Source organism: Ranitomeya imitator, chromosome 2 (genome assembly GCF_032444005.1).
Source record: "Ranitomeya imitator isolate aRanImi1 chromosome 2, aRanImi1.pri, whole genome shotgun sequence".
In the NCBI taxonomy this organism is placed as follows: domain Eukaryota; kingdom Metazoa; phylum Chordata; class Amphibia; order Anura; family Dendrobatidae; genus Ranitomeya; species Ranitomeya imitator.
In genome coordinates this window covers 40,410,813-40,435,330 of record NC_091283.1, presented here as the reverse complement: position 1 = coordinate 40,435,330, position 24,518 = coordinate 40,410,813, and the positions used below count along the sequence as shown (strand labels likewise).

Here is a 24,518-nt window from a genome sequence, read left to right as displayed (position 1 = left end):
GTCATCCGGCACTCTGGACTGTGGATGCTGAAGCCTTCAGTAAAGGTAAAGAGACTGCACCCATTGTGTCCTCGTTATTCACCGCACCTTGCACCATCCACCATCATCATCTACACTTCTGGGAAACCCTGGGGATATACTTCACCTGTGGGAAGGTATACCATCTAGCTGCCATTCCATCACCCCAGCGGACCCCTAAGCAGCGTCGGTCACTCTGACCGAATACCGCAGGTGGCGTCACGAACACTACCGTTATCTACGAACTCTGCCTTTTATGGGGCGCCCCTCATAGGGCCACGGTCCGGGTCGGGCCACCGTGACATCCTCGCTGAGGGAACTGAAGGACCCGGTACCGAGTACCCCATTGCCCTTACGTGGGGGCGATCCAAATCTGCACACTGCAAGTATAGGTCGGGCTCAGGAGCTTGATCCTGCTTTATACGGAGGCTGTAGGCTGTGTAATATAAATATATGGTGGAATTTCAGAGGTTGGAAATATCGGGGGTGTTGGTGCCTTTCATGATGCCCATAGGGTTGTGGGTTATCAATGGCAATGTCATGGCGGTAAAAGACAAAGCAAAGGCCCCTTGTGTACTGTGCAACCGACCAAGTGATTGCAGATTAAAATACCCTTATTGGGACCAATTAAAAGTGTAAAAAAACATACAAACAGAAAAACTATTAAAAATAACAATAAATAATAATAATAAAAAATAATAAAAAATATACATATACAGTACAGACCAAAAGTTTGGACACACCTTCTCATTTACAGATTTTTCTGTATTTTCATGACTATGAAAATTGTAAATTTACACTGAAGGCATAAAAACTATGAATAACACATGTGGAATTATATACTTAACAAAAAAGTGTGAGACAACTGAAAATATGTCTTATATTCTAGGTTCTTCAAAGTAGCCACCTTTTGCTTTGATGACTGCTTTGCACACTCTTGGCATTCTCTTGATGAGCTTCAAGAGGTAGTCACCGGAAATGGTCTTCCAACAATCTTGAAGGAGTTCCCAGAGATGCTAAGCACTTGTTGGCCCTTTTGCCTTAACTCTGTGGTCCAGCTCACCCCAAACCATCTCGATTGGGTTCATGTCTGGTGACTGTGGAGGCCAGGTCATCTGGAGTAGCACCCCATCACTCTCCTTCTTGGTCAAATAGCCTTTACACAGCCTGGAGGTGTGTTTGGGGTCGTTGACCTGTTGAAAAATAAATTATGGTCCAACTAAACATAAACCGGATGGAATAGCATGCCGCTGCAAGATGCTGTGGTAGCCATGCTGGTTCAGTATGCCTTCAATTTTGAATAAATCCCCAACAGTGTCACCAGCAAAGCACCCCCACACCATCACACCTCCTCCTCCATGCTTCATGGTGGGAACGAGGCATGCAGAGTCCATCCGTTCACCTTTTCTGCATCGCACAAAGACACGGTGGTTGGAACCAAAGATCTCAAATTTGGACTCATCAGACCAAAGCACAGATTTCCACTGGTCTAATATCCATTCCTTGTGTTCTTTAGCCCAAACAAGTCTCTTCTGCTTGTTGCCTGTCCTTACCAGTGGTATCCTAGCAGATATTTTACCAGGAAGGCCTGCTGCACAAAGTCTCCTCTGAACAGTTGTTGTAGAGATGTGTCTGCTGCTAGAACTCTGTGTGGCATTGACCTGGTCTCTAATCTGAGCTGCTGTTAACCTGCGATTTCTGAGGCTGGTGACTCGGATAAACTTATCCTCAGAAGCAGAGGTGACTCTTGGTCTTCCTTTCCTGGGGTGGTCCTCATGTAAGCCAGTTTCTTTGTAGCACTTGATGGTTTTTGCCACTGCACTTGGGGACACTTTCAAAGTTTTCCCAATTTTTCGGACTGACTGACCTTCATTTCTGAAACTAATGATAACCACTCATTTTTCTTTACTTAGCTGCTTTTTTCTTGCCATAATACAAATTCTAACAGTCTATTCAGTAGGACTATCAGCTGTGAATCCACCTGACTTCTGCTCAACACAACTGATGGTCCCAACACCATTTATAAGGCAAGAAATCCCACTTATTAAATCTGACAGGGCACACCTGTGAAGTGAAAACCATTCCCGGTAACTACCTCTTGAAGCTCATCAAGAGAATGCCAAGAGTGTGCAAAGCAGTCATCAAAGCAAAAGGTGGCTACTTTCAAGAACCTAGAATATAAGACATATTATCAGTTGTTTCACACTTTTTTGTTAAGTATATAATTCCATGTGTTAATTCATAGTTTTGATGCCTTCAGTGTGAATTTACAATTTTCATAGTCATGAAAATACAGAAAAATCTTTAAATGAGAAGGTGTGTCCAAACTTTTGGTCTGTACTGTATATGTTCATAAAATAAATAGCATAAAATAAAAAAAAAACTTGGAGAATACTGAAATACTGACGTCGGTAGTCACCCAGCTTTCCCCGAGACAGATATAATAAACAGGTGCGAAAGATTTTTCGTAACTGACGGCTAAATCTTTTTCTTTTCTGCGTTCTGTCTCCCAGTAGGATTATTACATAATGTAATCAGGTTGTTTCCTCATACAAAAGAACACTTCATCCAATCTATTTTGGCCATAACCTGCCCAGTTCTGAAATTCTGTTTTGCGCCCCTTCCCCCATCGGCTGCTGTCGTCGTCATCGTCACCCCTCCCCCATCCACTTCCTCTTTCCAGTTTCTGCTTTTATGGGCAAAGTATTTGCAAAGTCTGCAGAGAGAATGCGACACAGCTGTATATTGTATTCTTCCTCTTTCACAACTTGGCCGTTTCTGCATCACAAAGTCGAGCTATTAATATGAATGGGACCTGCTCATGAAATATCACGTCGTATAACGGGGGGGGGGGGGGGGGGAAGAGGGTTTAAAGGGGAACTCCACAAGTTTTTTCATTAAAATTTTGCAATATAGAAACCCTGTGGCCGACAGAGATGTAGTTATCGCAAACAGATGCATAAAATCAAGCACACGGTCGTGCAATCTCTATGGAAAAAAAAAAAACATTGGTAGTAATACATATGAGTCATGTCGAAGAGAACAGAATGCTGCTGGAGAGGAGATAATCTTCTGAAAATCTAATTTGCCAACTTTGGGAAATTTTTCCTAGTAAATTCTATCTGCGGTGAATCGATTCATGATGAACCGTGCCCTGAAAAGACTTATGTAAAACTCTGAGGTCTCCTAGGACTGCATCCAACCTTTTTCAAGCCACTTTAATGCAAACACAGCCTTAGTAATGTCAAAGTTTTTAGTAGTGACCAACAGTCTGTTCTTCACAAACTAATCTTCTTCGTTGTTGTGCTGTCACACACTACTATTTGTACGGTTTGATCAGTGTTTTATGGATTTCTCTCCTTATCTCTATAGGAAAGGTGATAGCTGTGATGACTGCAAAATGGCTGCTGCATTCCCTACCTTGGCTTTTATACAGGCTACGATAATCCTTTCCGATGGGCTGCGCTATACCATGTGATGAGAGCCAGCCCATTTAAGCTCAAGGTAATGTGATCCTTCAATGGCCGATACAGTCTTCTGCAATATGTAAAATAGTCACTTTTAGGTTACGGTAATTTCCAAATTGTTTGAATTTGCCAGGATCAACAAATCCTAAAAATTAGACAGAAATTTGATTATCATTGAATTGATTCGTTCTTCTTGTCTCAATACAGATCATTTGTATCTACTAGATCATTCCCAGTCCAGAATAATTGCAACGTGGATGAGACGAGGGGTTAAGGACAGCCGGTATAGAGGTCCATGGTGACATCGGCACAAGAACTGTGCATTGAGAACTCCATGGAGAATGCTCAATGCCAAGAATTGGATGCAGGGGTATAAAACACGTCGTCACCAGATTCTGGAGTAATTCATCACATTTCCCTATCGGGCTGTCTACTGGACTTGGGTTTGGTGGATGCTCGGAGAATCCTTCCTACGAAAAAAAAGGCCCAAACCAAATGTAAAGTTTGGTGGAGGAATGAAAATGGTATAGGGTTCTACACAATTGTCACTGTCACTTCCAATTTTTTGGCAACCAATTGGGAAAGGTCCTCTTTTGTCATGACATGACTGTACCCCAATGCACAAAGCAAGGTCCATAAATGAGCGGTGTCATGAGTTTGGGGTGGAGGACCTGAAGTCCTGACCTCAACCCTACTTAACACTTTAGGGATGAAATAGAACGCTGATGACCTTCTTACCAAATATTAGTCGACTCCTTCCAAAATTTCCTGGAAAGAACGTCCAGTAGAGTGTAGAGTAGAGTAGAGTGTTCTAGCAACAAAAAGTGCCCCAACTTCATTTTAACATTCAATGTTTTGGGAAGGGATGTCCACCAAGATCATACACATGACCTGTTGGGTTTTCACATACGTCTGTCCCATAAGTCTTCTTTATGGATGGATGTAGACGTAGGCCTCCCATGGACGTTCCTGCAGGCCTCTGGACCAAATTAATTTGCATGAAAGTTACATAGATTTGTTCGGCTTCCACTTTGAAAAGTTTCGAGAAGTCTAATAATTTTTTATGAGAACTATGAAGTCATTGGGGTGGACGGAATCATTGACCAGATATGATGACTTCAGAGGAATATTCATGGAATGACATATCAGACATAGTATTGGATGCTGTAGACACCAGTGGCCACGGGGGTTATAGATGGTAAACCAGATGTTATACACCTGGGGCGATGGGGCTGGATTTTATACACTGGGGGTAAGGGCAAGATGTTATATACCAGGGGGTAAAGGCCAGATGTTATACATCGGGGGTAAGAGCTGGATGTTATACACTGGGGGTAAGGGGCAGATGTTATACACCTGGGGTGACGGGGCCAGTTGTTATACTCCGGTTTGGCAAGGAGCCGGATGTTATACACTGGGGTTAAGGGGCAGATGTTATACACCTGGGGCGACGGGGCCAGATGTTATACACCGGGGGGGCAAGGAGCCGGATGTTATACACTGGGGGTAAGGGGCAGATGTTATACACCTGGGGTGACGGGGCCAGATGTTATACACCGGGGGGGCAAGGAGCCGGATGTTATACACTGGGGGTAAGGGGCAGATGTTATACACCTGGGGTGACGGGGCCAGATGTTATACACCAAGGGGGGGCAAGGAGCCGGATGTTATACACTGGGGGTAAGGGGCAGATGTTATACACCTGGGGTGACGGGGCCAGACGTTATACACCGGGGGGACAAGGAACCGGATGTTATACACTAGGGGTGAGGGACCGGATGTTATAATAATAATAATAATCTTTATTTTTATATAGCGCTAACATATTCCGCAGCGCTTTACAGTTTGCACACATTATCATCACTGTCCCCGATTGGGCACACAATCAGGGGAAAGGGGCTGAAGGTTATACTATACAATGGGGGCGAGGAGCTGGTCGTTGTACACCTGGGGCGAGGGGCCAGATATTATGCCCTGAGGATGAATGACCACATTTTACACACCAGGGGTGAAGGACTGGATGTTATCTACCTGGGGTGAGGGGCCAGATATTATACACTGAGGGTGAGTGGCCAAATGTTATACACCGGGGGCAATGGGGCCAGATGTTATACACTGGGAGGGCAATGGTACTGCATGAAAAAAAATGAATTCTGTGAATAAGATGTGTGTCCCAATACTTTTCTCCATAAAGTGTAGTTTTTAGCATCTCACTTCTAAAAACAATAAACCATTAAGAAGAAAAATATTTAAAAATAGACTTGCTCCTACATACTGGTTAGCAGCGGTGACCACGATACTTTATTATTAAGATTAGCAGTGGAAACTTTGGTTCACGTGTGGGCGGACGCTCTGCTCGGGTGGGCACTGTTCTGTAGAGGAACTTGTCCTAAAATAAACGTTAGCTTCTCTCTGTACGGTGTGCAGGGCCACTACATCGGGGCTATGAAGACCTGCTGGAGGACAGGAGGACATGGTCAAAGGTAAAGCTGGGAATTCAGGAGCTTGAACCCTGTGACTGGCCTGACATGGAGGGATTCTTTCCTTATTTACCACCTTTCTTCTTTTCCGTGCGTTGTTTTCCCCAGTTATCCTCCAGACCTCCTTTAGCTTGCTGTAAGTAACGGCAGCCATGTTTGGCCCCTCTGGAGCTGTCATGTAGTCACATAGTCACTAAGGCTTCATAGAAATATAGTATATTCCCTACTTTCTCCTCCTTGCTGACCTTCCCCTTTCCTTTTATTCATCTGAATCCCTGCTTTTTCTAAGCTTAGGAGTCCAGTGGGCTGTCCTAACCAGTGATTCACAGCTATCTTTATGTAAAGTTGTAAAAAGAGGGCTGTTAATCACAGAACTGTATATCAGCCGTTCCACCAATGACCAGATATGTGCAACTTTATAAAAAAAAAAAGGTTTTCGGTTAATTGAAAGTGCTTCAAAATTAAGTTTTATTATGCTCTAAGTTGTCTCCATACCTCAAAGCAGGAAAACGGAGGCCAGGGTTTAAAAAACCTATACTAACATGTCCTAGACCCATCCCTCACACGTCTTGCCGCCATAGGTCCTTGGCCGGTTCTCCGGTGTTCTACCCAATAACTTCCTGAGGCCAAAAAATTAGAAGCAAAGACTTTTGGATCAGGCAAGGAGTTGGGGAGGCAGGACAGGCGAGGCTCAGGCCTAGAACAGGTGAGTATGATCTTTTATCATTGTTTAACCCCTTGCTGACCCTAAAATGAAATGTCCATCAGATGGCCACTCAACAGTTTGCCGTAGTCATGTAAAACGAATCACGAAAAATGTGGATTTTTTTTTTTCATGAAATTCATGCCCAAAAAGTCCTGAATAAAATGAGCCACTTTTCTCCAGATTCTTGGAAGATGATCAACCGTTACTCAATGTTGCTCTTCCCCCACCATGGCAGCACACCTGCTGATCGGAGGGCAACAGATCTATTTTGACATCCAGGATGAGAAACACTCATGTTTTCCATCTCGTACATACCTTGGCACACAGCTGTGAAAGGAGCACACAAATAGCTCAAAGTGATATCAAGCTGTAGACCCCTGTCTGCTAAAAATGGAAAGGAGCTCGAAATGAGGCAGAACCCACAGAATCAACAAAACCTACACACCGCATGTGACTCAAAACAACCAAAGCAGCACAGATCGGATGGTTGACACAGGAAGTGAACGCCTACTGCAGGTGAAAGTGAGCACAAACACTTACAGTCCTCCTCTGTAAGACCTCTGAAATATGTGTTTTGTAAGGACCTTGATTGGTGCCGAGAAGCCATTAGGATGATAAATCTCCTTAGCATAGAAGAAAAAGTTAGTGTATGTTGATGCGAAAAGAAAAGGATAAAAAAAAGTCACAGAGGGAGTGTAGGGATGGGAAGGTAAGTAATGCTAGAAAGATGCAAAGTAGGCCGACTGGCGCGGAAATTTATAGTGTAGCACATACTTGGTAAGTCTTCCAGAATGTCCAGGGGACTCTAGGAGAAAGCGAAGACTGGCAAATTGCTCCAGGTGCCATCAGAAGCTCCTGGAGAGAAGGGTCTAAATGCTTTGTGTTTGCGGAGTTGGGATATTGTGTCAACAGATGTGCAGTCATGGATCAACAGGGGACGTAGAATCGAGAGGCATGCTTATGGTGTAAAATGTAAAACAATGTTGGTAAGTATTGGATAGGGTTTCGAAGAAAGAGTAAGTGGTGGAGTGCAAAGGTGGTTTTAAAGAAGGTCAGGGACTGGCACAATCAATACTTCACTTTGGTCAGTTGATGACCTGTTATTTGTGATATTGGGGGGATGTGTAAGGTTAGTGACTTAGCCACTAAGCTAAAGTGGACTCTGACGTGGCGATATGTGGGGCATGGGCAATCATGAAGGCCGAGAGAATGTCCAGACGTGGGGGCTGGTCTTTGCAAAGGTATTGGGTGAAGGTTCACCTATCATCAATCCACCCTTCCATCCATTAAAAAAAAAAAAAGACAGGTGCAAATGGGAGAATGAAATTGGCCTTAAATTCATATGGGTAGAGTAGAGGGGTCAAAGAACAAAATCAACGTCTGCTGTACAATTCAATGGCAAAGGCGGATTTCACGCATCATACAACAGTCCTTCCTCTGTTGCGTATATTTGCGGTTAATTATTTTCTTAGCAGAGCCTTGACAGATGCATCCATAAACCAGTTGTCCCCTCTTTTTTTTGCTATCATGGTATCATTCTTCACTGCTTGGACCTGCCATGTTATCCGGCTTCCCGACCAGGAGCTCTTCTCCAGCACCTTCATGGTTTCTCTTCTCCACTGCACCAACACCCATAGTCAATCTGATTTTATGCCATGTCTGGTTATAGACACTAGATATTGTAACGCCCTCCACACTTTGTTTGGAAATCCTCATCAATTCCGCAACTAGATCACATCGAGCACGTCGGCTTTTGGCTAACCCAAACTGGCAGGAGTACAGCTCTTAAAAGCAGAGGTGGGCTCTGGGCTCAAACTCCTTCTAGTTGTTTCCCGGCTATAGTACTAGACTAGTTTGATAAAAATATTAAAAAGGTATTCCGCCATGAATGATCCAATGTCAGTTTGTTGGTCTACGTGGTACCAGCTAAGGCTACTTTCACACTAGTGTCGGTACGGGGCCGTCGCCATGCGTCGGCCCGACGTACCGACGCAGGTTGTGAAAAAAATGAACAACGGGGGCAGCAGATGCAGTTTTTCAACGCATCCGCTGCCCCATTGTAATGTCCGGGGGGGAGGGGGCGAAGTTCCAGCCGCGCATGCGCGGTCAGAAATGGCAGACTTGACGCACAAAAAAAGTTACATGTAACTATTTGTGCCTAGGGTCCGCCAAAACACGACGCATCCGTCGCACGACGGATGTGACGTTTGGCCATACGTCGCAATGCGTCGGCTAATGCAAGTCTATGGAGAAAAAACGCATCCTGCGGGCAACTTTGCAGGATGCGGTTTTTTTCTCCAAAACGACGCATTGCGACGTACGTGACACAACGCAAGTGTGAAAGTAGCCTAAGTGTGGGACTTTCTCAACTGGGCCCAAAAGCGAACGAAAGAAGTTGCCTATTGAAATGTACGAGAGATCTCTTCAGTCTTAACATCTTTTGGCGGTAAATTGATGCCATGTCCTAATATGTCGTATAACAAGGGGTTCAGTACACCGAGTTCACGCTCTGGGATATGGTCCATCGTGTACCAAAATGCATTTCTGCAGATGACTAATAAAATTCCTAAAAATAAAAAGTACAATTGTCTTTTGTGTCCCTCATGGATTATTGTATGGTATGACACATGCAGCTGGCATTCTAATAGCTCAAAATAACCCAATCTGTTTCCTGGACACAATGTAATAAGAAGTCAATGAGGAAGGTAGAGCTGGTCGGCCTATTCTTTTACTAGACTTGAGAAACGTGGGCAAACACCTGTTTTGAGTTACAGGTGGCAGCATATGATGAATGTGTAAGAAGATGGACATATTGCCCTGTTCCCCCTTGAAGACAGTGCTGCAAACAATGTAAAGTGTAGTGTGTACAATGTCATGGGTTATGGTGATGATGTTGTGTAGTGTGGTATGTGAAGTGATGTGGTGTATTGTAATGTTTTACACTGTACTGTTAGAAAGCTGAGTTCTGCCCAGCAACAGACAATGAGTAGGGTAAGACATAGGTGTTGGGACTAGCCCAGAGAGGGAGGAGCTATGTAACAGGATCACAGAGAACTTCCTGGTAGTGACTCCTCAGACAGGGTCTAGCTTGCAGCTAGAGTAGAAGTTTGACCTGAATACTTAGTAGGGCCACATGTAGTGGGTGTTCTGTGGCAAGAGAGAAAGGAGATTGGAACAGAGATAGCCTGATCCTGAGGAGCAGACCGAGACAGAGATAGTTACAGAGAAGCAGAGAAAAGGACAGCGCCACCTCAGAGGACTGACCAGAGTGAACAAATGAGATAGGTCCGGAGAAGGTACGCCTAGCAGCACGGCCACAAGTAGCTTACAACTAATAAAAATAATGGTCCAGGATGGAATGGAACATACGACCAAGTGAGTGTCCCCGGCAGGTGTTCCCTAAGCATCATAGAACTTGAAGCAGTGTCTGACCATATTGGCAAACCCTCTCCTCTACGAGGAAATTCAGATGCAGAACCGGGGGTAGAGGAAATTACTTTCACGGACTGGACTGTGGTGCTAAGCCAGGATGATGGTGAAGGAAATGAGACCAGTGGAGGCAGGAATGTGTGAGGTTGAGGAAGTAATGAGACTGTGTATTGAGATGTTCTGTATTAATGAAGAAACGTGCGAGAAGTTGTGTACCCACTATCCTGCGTACATATTTGCCAGGCAATGGCTGTTTAGTAAAGCTCCGTTTATTAAGAACTGGTGCTCTCCTTTCATAAACTGATTAACATCAGGTGCTGGTCAACCAGCAATATCGGTTACCTGGGCATAGCGCCCCCACAGCACAATTCCACACATCCATCCAAGACCTTCAGCTTCATGTAACATGCAGATGCACAACAGACGAGTATCTCACCCACAGCTACTGCCCTGCGTCACGTTACATATATATGGGGTTACTACCAAATGAGGGCGCTCATGCCAATGACTTGCCATTACTCGGCAGATTGCAAGAACACATCTTTCATGTATATACCTTCTCTGGGTCCATCTCCAGCCTGGTCTCCAAGATTACACGTCCTCGAGGCAGGGAGGTTCCTTGGGGCAGATCATTGGAAAAATTGTCGAGACTGTGTAAGAACATTGCCTCTGCTTCCCTTCCTTCAGAGACACCAGCACACAGTGAGTCGGTGACTAGCAGTCCTGGCAGAGAAGATGGTGACACTACAGACTGATCTGGATGGGGACTAGACACCTCTTGTGACTCGACTGTTCCCAAAGAAGCAACACATGGGGTCTCCAGACTAGAATGGGCATTTAAGTTCTCAGCTCTGAAAGACCTGTGGGTAAACCAGACAGCACATGGAAGGTGATCTTCTCCTTATACACTGTTCCAATCTGGAGCTCTATTTGCTTGGAAATGACTGCACTGTCTTTTGGTAGGGCTTGTCCTTCACCGGACAACATCCTCAACGAATTCTGGAGCTGTCGGACGGCAATCTGACACAGACTCTTTATGGCTTGTGAGTCGCCCAGCCAGGGCAGTGGGGTACTCGGTACCGGGTCAGGTCTCAATGGGATGTCACGGTGGCTGCGACCCGGTCCGTGGCGCAACGTTAAAGGGGGATGGTCTTTAAAGGGGAAAATGTTCAAAGTCTGTTGTGACGCCACCTGTTGTGTTCGGTCAGTAGTGGGATCAACGCTGTGTTAAAGGGGTCCTCTGGGGATGTTATTGCAGTACTGATGGTACACTTCCCACAGGTGAAGCGGGGTCCCCAGGGGTCCTAAGATATGTGGCAAGGTGGTGAATGCTGACAAATAAGTGGAAGACACAAGTTGTAAGTCTTTACCTGGTTTACTGTAGTTGGCAGGCCACAGTCCAGGGAATCAGGCACGGATGATGGTGGTCCGGCTGACTCAGAGGCAATGGAGGGTTCCCTTGTTCCAGTAGAGGTCCGTGAGCCTTTCCAACTAGTGCCGCTAAAGGTGAGGTCCCTGCTGCCTGAAGGTTCCTGCCGAGTCCTCTATTCCCCCTGTCCTAAGACAGGTACCTGCATGATGGGCAGCTTGAACCTTTTTACAGGGACTCTATCATGTCCCGACCTCCTCAGGTGCTGCTGCATCTCAGGTGTGGTGTGGGCAATGTCTGTATGATATTATGCCCTCCTGTTCTGCCAAGTGTCGTACAGTTCCACTAAGGCCTCGGGCTCCCGGTACCCGGCTTCTGCGCTATGGCTCTGAGGGTGTCCTATCCCCTCTGAGCCCTGTTCCTCTCCTTTGCTCCTTCCCTTCCGGCTACTCCACATACAACCCCTCAGGTCTTCCTCCTTCCAGAGGCTGCAGCTTGCTCGTGGCTGCTCAGGCCTCTCTGTCTGCTCTACATCTCTCCTAGACGTCTGCTCTGCTTGGTCTACCTGACCAACTGTCTAGCTCCTCCTCCAGGTCAGGATACATATAGCTTAGGGAAGCTCCCCTGAATCCAGGTCTTGAGCTCCCCCTCCTGGCCTGGATTCAGAATGTGTTGCATGTGTGTGCCTTACCTGGTGAAGAGAACTCCATTGCCTCTGAGCATGACATTACCCTCCCCGAAGGAAAAGCAACATCACTGCAGCAACCGGTCACCTGGGGTGCTGCACTTGCAGCAAGAACTTTCCCACTGGACCGAAGCTTCGACCTGACAAGGATACAGTCACAGTCATCGGTGGAGAGGGAAAGCTCCCGTCAAGGACAGCCTCTCCTACTGGACCAAGCCTTTGGAGGTTTTTTCGACTTTACAGAACAAAATCCGTCAGGTTGTTCCACACAACCACAGTGATACCGCAATCCCTTCTCACGACGGAGTTCCGCCTTCTTCTCAGCCAAACAAACACCATCAACCTTCATGGATTCTGCACGGGTAGCTGCCTCAATAGGCTGGGAAATGGGTGGTCTTTGGAAGGACAAAACAAGACGTGTCTGGTCTGCTCCTGGAAACTGGGAAGGGAAAATGTAGAAGATTCCGGATTTGGTTCATCAGAGACCTTTTGGAACCAGGAAGGCCTGCAGGTTCAAGGTGATAGGAGCCCCTTTTTCCCATAGGGAGTTGAGTTATGCTAGGGCATTGCATTGCAGGTAGGCCATCAGGAATCCCACCTTGACCTGAAAGGAAGAAAACTGATAGCCCAAAACTTCATAGTGCCGCATGCACTGCTCTAGGAACCCACAGCACTGCTTCAGATCCCCATAATACCGTGGCGGCTCAGATAGAATAGGTTCCACTCCAGTGTCATAAGCTTTGGGTTGAATAGGCCACGGCCGTAGATACTACAACTTGGGCTGGCACAGCTGACTTCAGGGCTATGTTCAGACTACTAGGTTCAGGATTCACTGCAGAACAGTTACTGACACAGAGTCTCAGACAGGGCTGATTCAGAGACTGCTAGGACAGTCCGGATATGAATACTCTGATAGGCACACGTTCAGACACATGGGTCTTGGATACTGATTCAGGGCCTGCCCGCACGCAGATTGGGGGACAAGATTCAGGCACTGGTCACACCAAGACCAGGGACTTAGGGTTCAGACACTGGCCACATCAAGACCACGGGGCCACACAATTTATTAGTAGAGTACCACACTACCTAATGATTCACGGGTGCTTGGCACCTCCCTATTGGGGAGAGTGCCTTTTAAACATGATGCCTCCCAGCTATTAGCTGGGAACCATCTTGCAGGTGAACTCATTGGCTGGGGGCATATAACTATGTGCGCTTACTGCCCCTTTAGGAGCAGGGGAGCGCGCGCGCACTAGGCATGCAGCCGTAAAATACGGTGCACACAACACCAGGACGCAGGGAGCACATCGGGGACCACGCCGCGCATGAAGGGAAAAAGGGAACCATGCAGTGGCAACGGCAAATAGCGCTACACTTGGTCAGAAGGGGCAAATTTGTTTTGTGGAAGAATAGAAAGAGCTGCTTTTTATAGGGTGTGGTACAAGGTTTTTCTTAAGATATTTTTTTCCCCAGAGTATTCCCTAAAAACCATGACCATACCGGCAGTAATTATGTGAAAATTGCTCATTTTGCGCAGTTGGGGGTAAGACTTGGTGTCCCATCCCAATACAGTGTGAGATCATGGTGTTATCCAGCCAGGCCCGTCCTTCTAGAGGCAGTGACTGGAGATGTGTAACACCTCAGAAGACCTGCTGATGTTGACTCATTGGCTAATATGTCTTGTTTGCACGGGTTTACACATTACCTCATGCCAGCCAAATATTGATTCACTGCAATTTATGCAAACAAATCCCAGAAATGCCATCCGTGAAGCATTGCACATTATCCACGTCATCTACACTGAGCTTCACCAACTCTCATCAATACACATAATGCCTACTAAGGAATAATAAAAAAAAAACACCTATCGTAAAAAAGGATATGGAGATCAACGAGTCTTTACGACTGCGGCATTTATGATATTTACCGGGTATAGGTGAATAATGACAAATAACGAAAAATACAGATACTCACCTACCGGCCAGCTGACGTTCATCATCACTTCCTTTTCCTTAGGGGCCTCATAGGAGTTGCAGCCGATCAGTAGCCACTGATGGGTTGCAGTGGTGACATTCTGTCCTCCACCAGTAGAGAGAGAACTATGAGACATTCATGGCTCAGATGGAACATTAGCTGCAGTGGTGATGTTCCATCTGAGCTAGAAGAGACAGAATAATAGCCCTCTACCTCACGTTATGCTCCTATCGGAAGAGGAAGCAACAAGCCCCAAAGAATATCACTATGTTGGGTGCCCTTCCCCAACAACAGAGCGGGATAGGACCATCCAGCCAACACTGGAAAGCTGTCATGATGTTCTACTATCCCTATGTAAACCATCTTCAAAAACGTCATCTCAGATGTTGAAATGTCCTCAAAGAATGGACGCACGAGGAAGCTACAGACAAGACAGGAGGAAGACGGTTAAAGAAGGGCAGCGTAAGAGAAGAACAGGAACAGGAACATGGCCAATCTAGTGTAAAGGGAACTAGGACAGAACAGTTTCACCCATGAGCAGAAGTCTTGGCCACCAGAGATGAGGTCACATAAGATCTCCTCCCTGTCTCCACATTCACGGTAAGTGCTCTACCAGCTTACAAGGTCCAACTAAGGCTCGAAAGTTGCTGGGATTGAGCACCGGTGGCTCCTCGGGGAAGAGCTAGTATACAGGAGAAATTTTTGAATGATTTTAGATTTTAATTATGCAATTTATTTTTTAAATTGAATTTCCCATTGACTTCTGCAAATGTTGCAAAAAACACACACACACAAAAAAAGGAAAGGCCAAACACAAACATAAAAAGGGAAGGAACGCGTTAATTGTAATCTTAGTGGAAGGGGATTTCAGAACACATTGGAAAGACTAATAAAATAACAAATAACCGTGCTACATTTTGTTTGGAAAAACTGGAATATGAAATTACGAAAAGATGCTCCCAGAAGAAGCCTGAACAGAGAGGCGAAACGCAATTCGTAATAACCATTTCCCGTGCACCATTCCCTGGGTTATATGATTACCTAGGGCAATTCTACATCAAATTGCCAACAGAATTCACCAAAAAAAGTCTCCAAAGCACTAGATAGATTCATTAGTAGTCTTCTTTCATTATCCAAATGTTGAAAGGCTTGATTGTTCGAGATATCTCGCTAATTCTATCTGATGAGGGATTTTGAACTTGGAGAGTATATACTATTAATATTCCTTACACGTTTCTGTGATTTAGATTCTGGTTTTTCCAGAGAAGTGTAGCGCGGCATTCTCTTATTTTCATTTCTGATTTTTTTTTGGAACATGGTCTTCATTTAGGTGAAGTTGCCCAGTTCTTAGGAAGAGCGTCTTCCACTGTACTTTACACCATCCCTCGATCTTTGATCAGTTCCAGAGAACTAATCTGTGACCTCGTCTCCCGGTACTTACCTACCCGCAACCTCCGATCCTCACAAGATCTCCTTCTCTACTCCCCTCTTATCTCCTCTTCCCACAATCGTATACAAGATTTCTCTCGCGTATCACCCCTACTCTGGAACCCTCTACCATAACACATCAGACTCTCGCCTACCATCGAAACCTTCAAAAAGAACCTGAAGACCCACCTCTTCAGACAAGCCTACAACCTGCAGTAACCACCGATCGACCAAACCGCTGCATGACCATCTCTACCCTCACCTACTCTATCCTCACCCATCCCTTGTAGATTGCGAGCCTTCGCGGGCAGGGTCCTCATTCCTCCTGTACCAGTTATGACTTGTATTGTTTAAGATTATTGTACTTGTTTTTATTATGTATACCCCTCCTCACATGTAAAGCGCCATGGAATAAATGGCGCTATAACAATAAATAATAATAATAATAACTACAACCATGTTTTTAAAGTTCTTCGGAGCCAAAGGTGATTCACCGCGGAACCTTATTTGTCATCTCCAGGAATATCAGTCTTTGGCCTGCCCTTAGGATAGACCATCAATGTCTGATCGGTGCGATGATCTAACCTCCAGCGATCAGATGATGGAGATTAATGGACCACGAGGTGATTCTTGAGGGCGTTGGAAGAAGCTACATGCCAACATCTGGTCACGCGTTAATCGCGGTGAAATTGCAGAATTACCATGGCCGTGTCCTTAATGATTCTCTGTGGAAAACAAAATCGAAAGAGGCCTTACAACCATCACAAGGGCCACAGTGAGGTTATTTCCTGTTCCTAAATTCACCGGAACTGGCCCGTGACCAAATGATCCAAGCAAAATCACATTCTGCTCAGGGTTTTTTAGTAAGTCAATGGTGATTTCAATATATTAAAGGGTTATTAAAAAATGATCCCCTGTGAAAAACTGAGCGTCCGACTAGTGCGACTCCTTGGTTATTCCAAGATCGAGGTTCTGGAACCTCAAGAATGGGATTATGCAGAGTTTTCCTGGATGGATCGTAGGTGCTCATCCGCTCCAATCATATAGGACTGCAGGAAATGGCTGAGCACAGCGTAGAGAATGAAGGGAGCAGGTGTCGCGCATGCGCACCTCCGCTCCATTCAGAACAAGCCTGGGGAGTCCCATTCCTGAGGTTCCAGGGCCCCAATCTCTGGATCTCAGCATCAACCTTACTGGGGCACAGTGTCTCTGTTCTGTTCATTGTCTATAGGACTGTTGAGCGTTGTGCTTGCCTATTTCTGGCAGTCCCATAGACAATGAATGGAGCAGAGGCTGAACCTGTGCACCTCAGCTCCTTTCACAACGCTGGAGAGACCCATTCCTATGGGACTGTTGAACACTGTGCTTGCCTATTTCCGGCAATCCCATGAACAGTGAATGAAGCAGTGGCTGAACATACGCAGCACTGCTCCATTCAAGAACAAGGCAGGTGAGTCCCGTTCCTGAGGTTCTAAGGCCTCAATCTTGGGATCTCAGCTTCATCTTGAATGGGGCACAGGGTTTCTCTTCCATTCATTGTCTATGGGACTGTTGACAGCGGTCTGTGCTCCTCTATTTCTGGCAGTTGCATAGACAATGAATGGAGCAGAGGCTGAACATTCATATTCCTGAGGTTCCAAGGCCCCAATCTTGGAGTCTCAGCTTCATCTTGAATGGGGCACAGGGTTTCTGTTCCATTAATTGTCTATGGGACTGTTGACTGCTGTCTGTGCTCCTCTATTTCTGGCAGTTGCATAGACAATGAATGGAGCAGAGGCTGAACATTCCCATTCCTGAGGTTCCAAGGCCCCTATCCTGGGATCTCAGCTTCATCTTCAATGGGTCACAGGGTTTCTGTTCCACTCATTGTCTATGGGACTGTTGAGTGCTGTGCTCCTCTATTTCTGGCAGTTGCATAGACAATGAATGGAGCAGAGGCTAAACATTCCCATCCCTGAGGTTCCAAGGCTCCTATCTTGGGATCTCAGCTTCATCTTGAATGGGTCACAGGGTTTCTGTTCCATTCATTGTCTATGGGACTGTTGAGCGCTGTGCTTGCCAATTTCCGGCAGTCCCATAGACAATGGATGGAGCAGAGGCTGAACATTCATATTCCTGAGGTTCCAAGGCCCCAATCTTGGAGTCTCAGCTTCATCTTGAATGGGGCACAGGGTTTCTGTTCCATTAATTGTCTATGGGACTGTTGACTGCTGGCTGTGCTCCTCTATTTCTGGCAGTTGCATAGGCAATGAATGGAGCAGAGGCTGAACATTCCCATTCCTGAGGTTCCAAGGCCCCTATCCTGGGATCTCAGCTTCATCTTCAATGGGTCACAGGGTTTCTGTTCCACTCATTGTCTATGGGACTGTTGAGTGCTGTGCTCCTCTATTTCTGGCAGTTGCATAGACAATGAATGGAGCAGAGGCTGAACATTCCCATCCCTGAGGTTCCAAGGCTCCTATCTTGGGATCTCAGCTTCATCTTGAATGGGTCACAGGGTTTCTGTTCCATTCATTGTCTATGGGACTGTTGAGCGCTGTGCTTGCCAATTTCCGGCAGTCCCATAGACAATGAATGGAACAGACACACTGCGCCCCAGTAAGGCTGAAGCTGAGACTGAACGTGCGCAGCTCCACTCCCTTTCTCATCATTCCCCCATTTAAGGAAATTAATTGATAGGGGTCTGAGAGGTCTGATCCCCAGGGAGAAGCAACTTGACTTTTAGGGGGGGAATAACCCTTTAATTTTCAGCATCCCGGTAATGTAGATTGTAAGCTCATATAGGCAGGGTCCTGGGTCATTTTGTAATTAAGTATTGTCTAACCTGATTCTAAATTGCTGCAAAGTAGGTTTGCACTGTAAATATTATTATTTTTATTATTATTATTGCAGACACCTCCCTTTAATTGTCAGAGTTACGTCCAGTGACAGTCGCAGTGGCAGCATGATCACAGTATTCACAAAAGTTGAATTAGCAAAGTAAAAAAAAAAAGTTAAAGGATTTATTCTCCCAGAAGTTGAGGTAGAAAACTGGGGACTTGGGGCTATGGCTAAACGCAGGAGAAACCGTGCAAAAAACTCTAGTGTTATATCGCCACCTAGTGGATAAGACAGGCTACTGCAACACAACATAAAAAGGTGATGGCAAAATAATGCACATTCCTCTCTCAATGCAAACAAATGGCTGGAAGCAGATCAGTGTGCACAAAGCTGATGTCACATTACCTCTCAATTTTACCACCATGTTCTCAGACCCCCAATTTTTTTTTTATGTTTTACTTCTTTTTTTGCAGGGCGAGGCGAGCTGTAGGTTTTTTTTAATAAATACATATAACTTTTTATCACTTGTTTATTCTATTTAGAAGGATAGATAATCTAAAATAACGTGACGTGAACTTTTCTTATGATATTCATTATAATTTGAATGAAATCAGTCAGCCCCTCACATCTTTGGCCTCCAAGTGTTCGCCCCACATTGCCCTTATTATAATAATAATATAATAATAATAATAATATAATAATAACTAATAACTAATTAATAGTAATAACTGGCACACGCCATAATAGGGACAATTTCACAGGAAGCCGAGATGTTTATTGACATTTACATGATGGGTTTTTCTGTCGCAGGAAAACTAAACAGATATCCAGATATTGCACCGACCCAAAGTGCTGCAAGATGACAACGGCCGGAGGGATTACAGGGGACAAAGGGGAAAGATAGAGAGATAATACAGGGATAATAGATAATAGATAGATAGATAGATAGATAATAGATAGATAGATAGATAATAGATAGATAGATAGATAGATAGATAGATAGATAGATAGATAGATAGATAGATAATAGATAGATAGATAATAGATAGATAGATAGATAATAGATAGATAGATAGATAGATAATAGATAGATAATAGATAATAGATAGATAATAGATAAATAGATAGATAATAGATAGATAGATAGATAGATAGATAGATAATAGATAGATAATAGATAGATAGATAGATAATAGATGGATAGATAGATAGATAGATAATAGATAGATAGATAGATAGATAGATAGATAGATAGATAGATAGATAATAGATAGATAGATAGATAGATAGATAATAGATAGATAGATAGATAATAGATAGATAGATAATAGATAGATAGATAGATAATAGATAGATAGATAGATAATAGATAGATAGATAGATAATAGATAGATAGATAGATAGATAGATAGATAGATAGATGATAGATAGATAGATAGATAGATAGATAGATAGATAGATAGATAGATAATAGATGGATAGATAGATAGATAGATAGATAATAGATAGATAGATAGATAGATAGATAGATAATAGATAGATAGATAGATAGATAGATAGATAGATAGATAATAGATAGATAGATAGATAATAGATAGATAGATAATAGATAGATAGATAGATAATAGATAGATAATAGATAATAGATAGATAATAGATAAATAGATAGATAATAGATAGATAGATAGATAATAGATAGATAATAGATAATAGATAGATAATAGATAAATAGATAGATAATAGATAGATAGATAGATAGATAGATAGATAATAGATAGATAGATAGATAGATAATAGATAAATAGATAGATAATAGATAGATAGATAGATAGATAGATAATAGATAGATAGATAGATAATAGATAGATAATAGATAATAGATAGATAATAGATAAATAGATAGATAATAGATAGATAGATAGATAGATAGATAGATAGATAATAGATAGATAGATAGATAGATAGATAATAGATAAATAGATAGATAATAGATAGATAGATAGATAGATAGATAGATAGATAATAGATAGATAATAGATAGATAGATAATAGATGGATAGATAGATAGATAGATAGATAGATAGATAGATAGATAGATAATAGATAGATAGATAGATAATAGATAGATAGATAGATAGATAGATAATAGATAGATAGATAGATAATAGATAGATAGATAATAGATAGATAGATAGATAATAGATAGATAGATAGATAATAGATAGATAGATAGATAATAGATGGATAGATAGATAGATAGATAGATAGATAGATAGATAATAGATAGATAGATAGATAATAGATAGATAGATAATAGATAGATAGATAGATAGATAGATAATAGATAGATAGATAGATAATAGATAGATAGATAGATAGATAGATAATAGATAGATAGATAATAGATAGATAGATAGATAATAGATAGATAGATAGATAGATAATAGATAGATAGATAGATAGATAATAGATAGATAGATAGATAGATAGATAATAGATAAATAGATAGATAATAGATAGATAGATAATAGATAGATAGATAGATAGATAGATAGATAATAGATAAATAGATAGATAATAGATAGATAGATAGATAATAGATAGATAGATAGATAATAGATAGATAGATAGATAGATAGATAGATAGATAGATAGATAGATGATAGATAGATAGATAATAGATGGATAGATAGATAGATAATAGATAGATAGATAGATAATAGATAGATAGATAGATAGATAGATAATAGATAGATAGATAGATAGATAGATAGATAGATAGATAGATAGATAGATAATAGATAGATAGATAATAGATAGATAGATAGATAATAGATAGATAGATAATAGATAGATAGATAGATAGATAATAGATAGATAGATAGATAGATAGATAGATAGATAATAGATAGATAGATAGATAATAGATAGATGATAGATAGATAGATAGATAGATAGATAGATAGATAGATAGATAGATAGATAGATAGATAGATAGATAATAGATAGATGATAGATAGATAATAGATAGATGATTGATAGATAGATAGATAGATAGATAGATAGATAGATAGATAGATAATAGATAGATAGATAGATAGATAGATAGATAGATAGATAGATAGATAGATAATAGATAGATGATAGATAGATAATAGATAGATGATAGATAGATAATAGATAGATAGATAGATAGATAGATGATAGATAATAGATAGATGATAGATAGATGATTGATAGATAATAGATAGATGATTGATAGATAATAGATAGATAGATAGATAATAGATAGATGATAGATAGATAGATAGATAATAGATAGATGATAGATAGATAATAGATAGATAATAGATAGATAATAGATAGATGATTGATGGATAGAATAGATAGATAGATAATAGATAGATAATAGATAGATAGATAGATAATAGATAGATAGATAGATAATAGATAGATAGATAATAGATAGATAGATAATAGATAGATAATAGATAGATAGATAGATAGATAGATAGATAGATAGATAGATAATAGATAGATAATAGATAGATAATAGATAGATAATAGATAGATAGATAATAGATAGATAATAGATAGATAGATAATAGATAGATAATAGATAGATAATAGATAGATAGATAATAGATAGATAGATAGATAGATAATAGATAGATAGATAGATAGATAGATAGATAGATAGATAGATAGATAGATAGATAGATGATAGATAGATGTTTGGGGCATTACTGATGTTCCTGTTCTACATGACAATACATCTCCTTCCCTCCCCGGGGCCTGAATCGCAGGAATGTGGGAGCAGCAGATGGGGTCATGGAGACTATTGCTGCCATCCCATTCCTTCACCCCCTGCCGTCCTCCATCCCCTGTCATTGTACCCTCCATCCTATCCCCTGGTTTCCCACTCCTCCCGAATACATTATCTTCCTCCACCTCTGTCTTGTGTGACCACTGCCCGGTAATGAGGAGATGAGAGGATGACCTGTTCTCCTCTTTATCTCTTTATACAGTGTAATGTAATAGTTTTTACACCCCTGGTCAAAATTCTTGTTACTGTGAACAGTTAGGCAAGTTGAAAATGAAATGATCTCTGAACGGCCTAAGGTTAGAGATGACACATTTCCTTTGTATTTGGGGGGAAAATGTATCTTCATATTTTACATTTTAAAAATTACAAAAAGGAAAATGGGTGAATACAAAAGTTTGGGAACCCTGCATGGTTAGTACCTAGTAACACCCCCTTTTGCAAGTATCACAGCTTGTAAATGCTTTTTGTAGCTAGACAAGGGTCTTTCAATTCTTGTTTGAGGGATTTTCTTCCATTCTTCCTTGGAGAAGTCCTCCAGTTCTGTGAGATTCCTGGGTCGTCTTCCATCCTCTGCTATTTTGAGGACTAGCCACAGATTTTCAATGATGATCAGATCAGTGGACTGTGAGGGCCATTGTAAAACCATTTTCAGAGTGCTAGGCTGCTGCTTAGAAGAACCCATGGCTGCTGTTTTCTGGCACAAGGCTAGAGGAGGCTGGGTTTTTATAAAGCTGGGAAATTTGCGTTATCTGGCCTTTTCGAACGATGATAGTGAGCAAGCCATAACCTAACAGCCTAATAAAGGTCTGAAACCTTGATCAAAATTATATGAGCATAGAAATCTCCAAGGGTGCCCAAACTTTAGCATCGGCCCATTTTCCTTTTTTTGGAATTTTTAAAATGTAAAAAATGACACAAATATATATATGGTGGTGGAAAAGGTGCGAGAGGTCAACTATAAAGTACACGGACCAGGAAAAATGGAAGACCTTTCCCATACAGGGATCTACACCCTGCAGAGCTGCTTCAAAATGCCCATGAAAATTTCATCCAGATGCGGTTTGTATACGCCTCCTATCCATGTCTAGGTTAAGTCCACTTTATTGTTTAAAGGGTTTTTTTTAGCCTTTATTTAGGGCGAGGTTTTGAAAACCTTGCCTCAGTTAAAAAAAAAAAAAAGAGAGAAGTATCGCGTCACTTCTGTGATGTGGCTGCCTCTCCAAACTTAACAGGTCTGCAAGAAAAATTGTGGAAAAATTTATTTTAAAAATCTCTTTAAAAAACTGTTCAGTAAAAAAAAAAGCAGTGTTTTCTGGAGGCTGTGCGTATAATGAGTCTTTTTGTAGAATTTTTTTGGGGGGAAGATTTGCAGGTCTTCCGCTCCAAAAACTTCTTGAAAAACTCCGTGTGCACATGACCCTTCCGTGGAATTTTTTTTTTTTTGAGGCGTTCAAAAACTGAGTTCCGTCAAGAGATTCCTTTCTGGCGGATCTTTTTTCTTTTATTTCTAAAGCGTTTCTTGAAACACTTTTGTAGAGTTTTTTTTTTCCCATTAAAGCGTTTATTGCAGCCTTTTGATTGGACGGTGCCAAATTTGCACTTTTTTTTTTTCTCCACTAGTCGGGTTCAAAAACTTCTTCTGGAAAAATAAGACTATAAAAATTTTTTTTTCAAATGAACAACAAAGTGGATTTTTCATAGAAATGAATAGGAACGAGTTTTCCAGGTGCTTTTCGAAGAGGACTTTGGAGCAGATCTATACCAACGTCCTCGCGAAAAAAACGTTATGAAATACTCTTTAGTGTGAATTTAGTACTATACCCTTTAGAGTCATTTTGCTACGTTCTTGAAGCAGAAAGTCCAAGTTTTTATTTTTATTTTTGAGAAGTATTTTTGGAGACTTTTTACTCGATATGGCTATGGCATCTTTTAGACGTTTTCCGCACTCAAATCTCATTTTGTGTTGAACGTTCCCCACTGATGGGATTGAGGCAATGCCTTATCAGATGGGATTGGGCAGATATTGTGCAGGCAGCTCTGACCAACTGGGCATAAGCCGCCCCTTCCCATTAAGAGATGGTGACTGATGGTTTTAGATAGGGGGGTTGTTGACATCTGGCTGCAAGAGCAGCGGAATGGAGAGGTTAGACCCCTGTGACCCCTCCAACCTACTGAACAAATTCCTGCCCCTAATGACAGCCAGCTGCCCCTTTAACTATCCCCTCTACATTACTGCACAGCAAGTGACAGCCAGCTGCTGCTCCTCAAATCCTTCCTGCATGGCGGCTGACAGCCAGCTGCTCCTCCTTGCCTTTG

At 42.3% G+C, this 24,518-nt stretch overlaps 1 long non-coding RNA gene across 1 annotated transcript in view; it reads left to right on the top strand.

The window, feature by feature from the left end:
* The window catches only part of LOC138667164 (uncharacterized), a 35,806-nt gene extending 30,785 nt beyond the window's left edge, over positions 1-5,021 (top strand). Inside the window, exons 2-3 of the long non-coding RNA XR_011318621.1 lie at positions 3,391-3,522; positions 3,693-5,021. This is a non-coding gene — a long non-coding RNA (uncharacterized lncRNA). The remainder of the gene's footprint in view (positions 1-3,390; positions 3,523-3,692) is intronic.
* Positions 5,022-24,518: the final 19,497 nt, after the last annotated feature.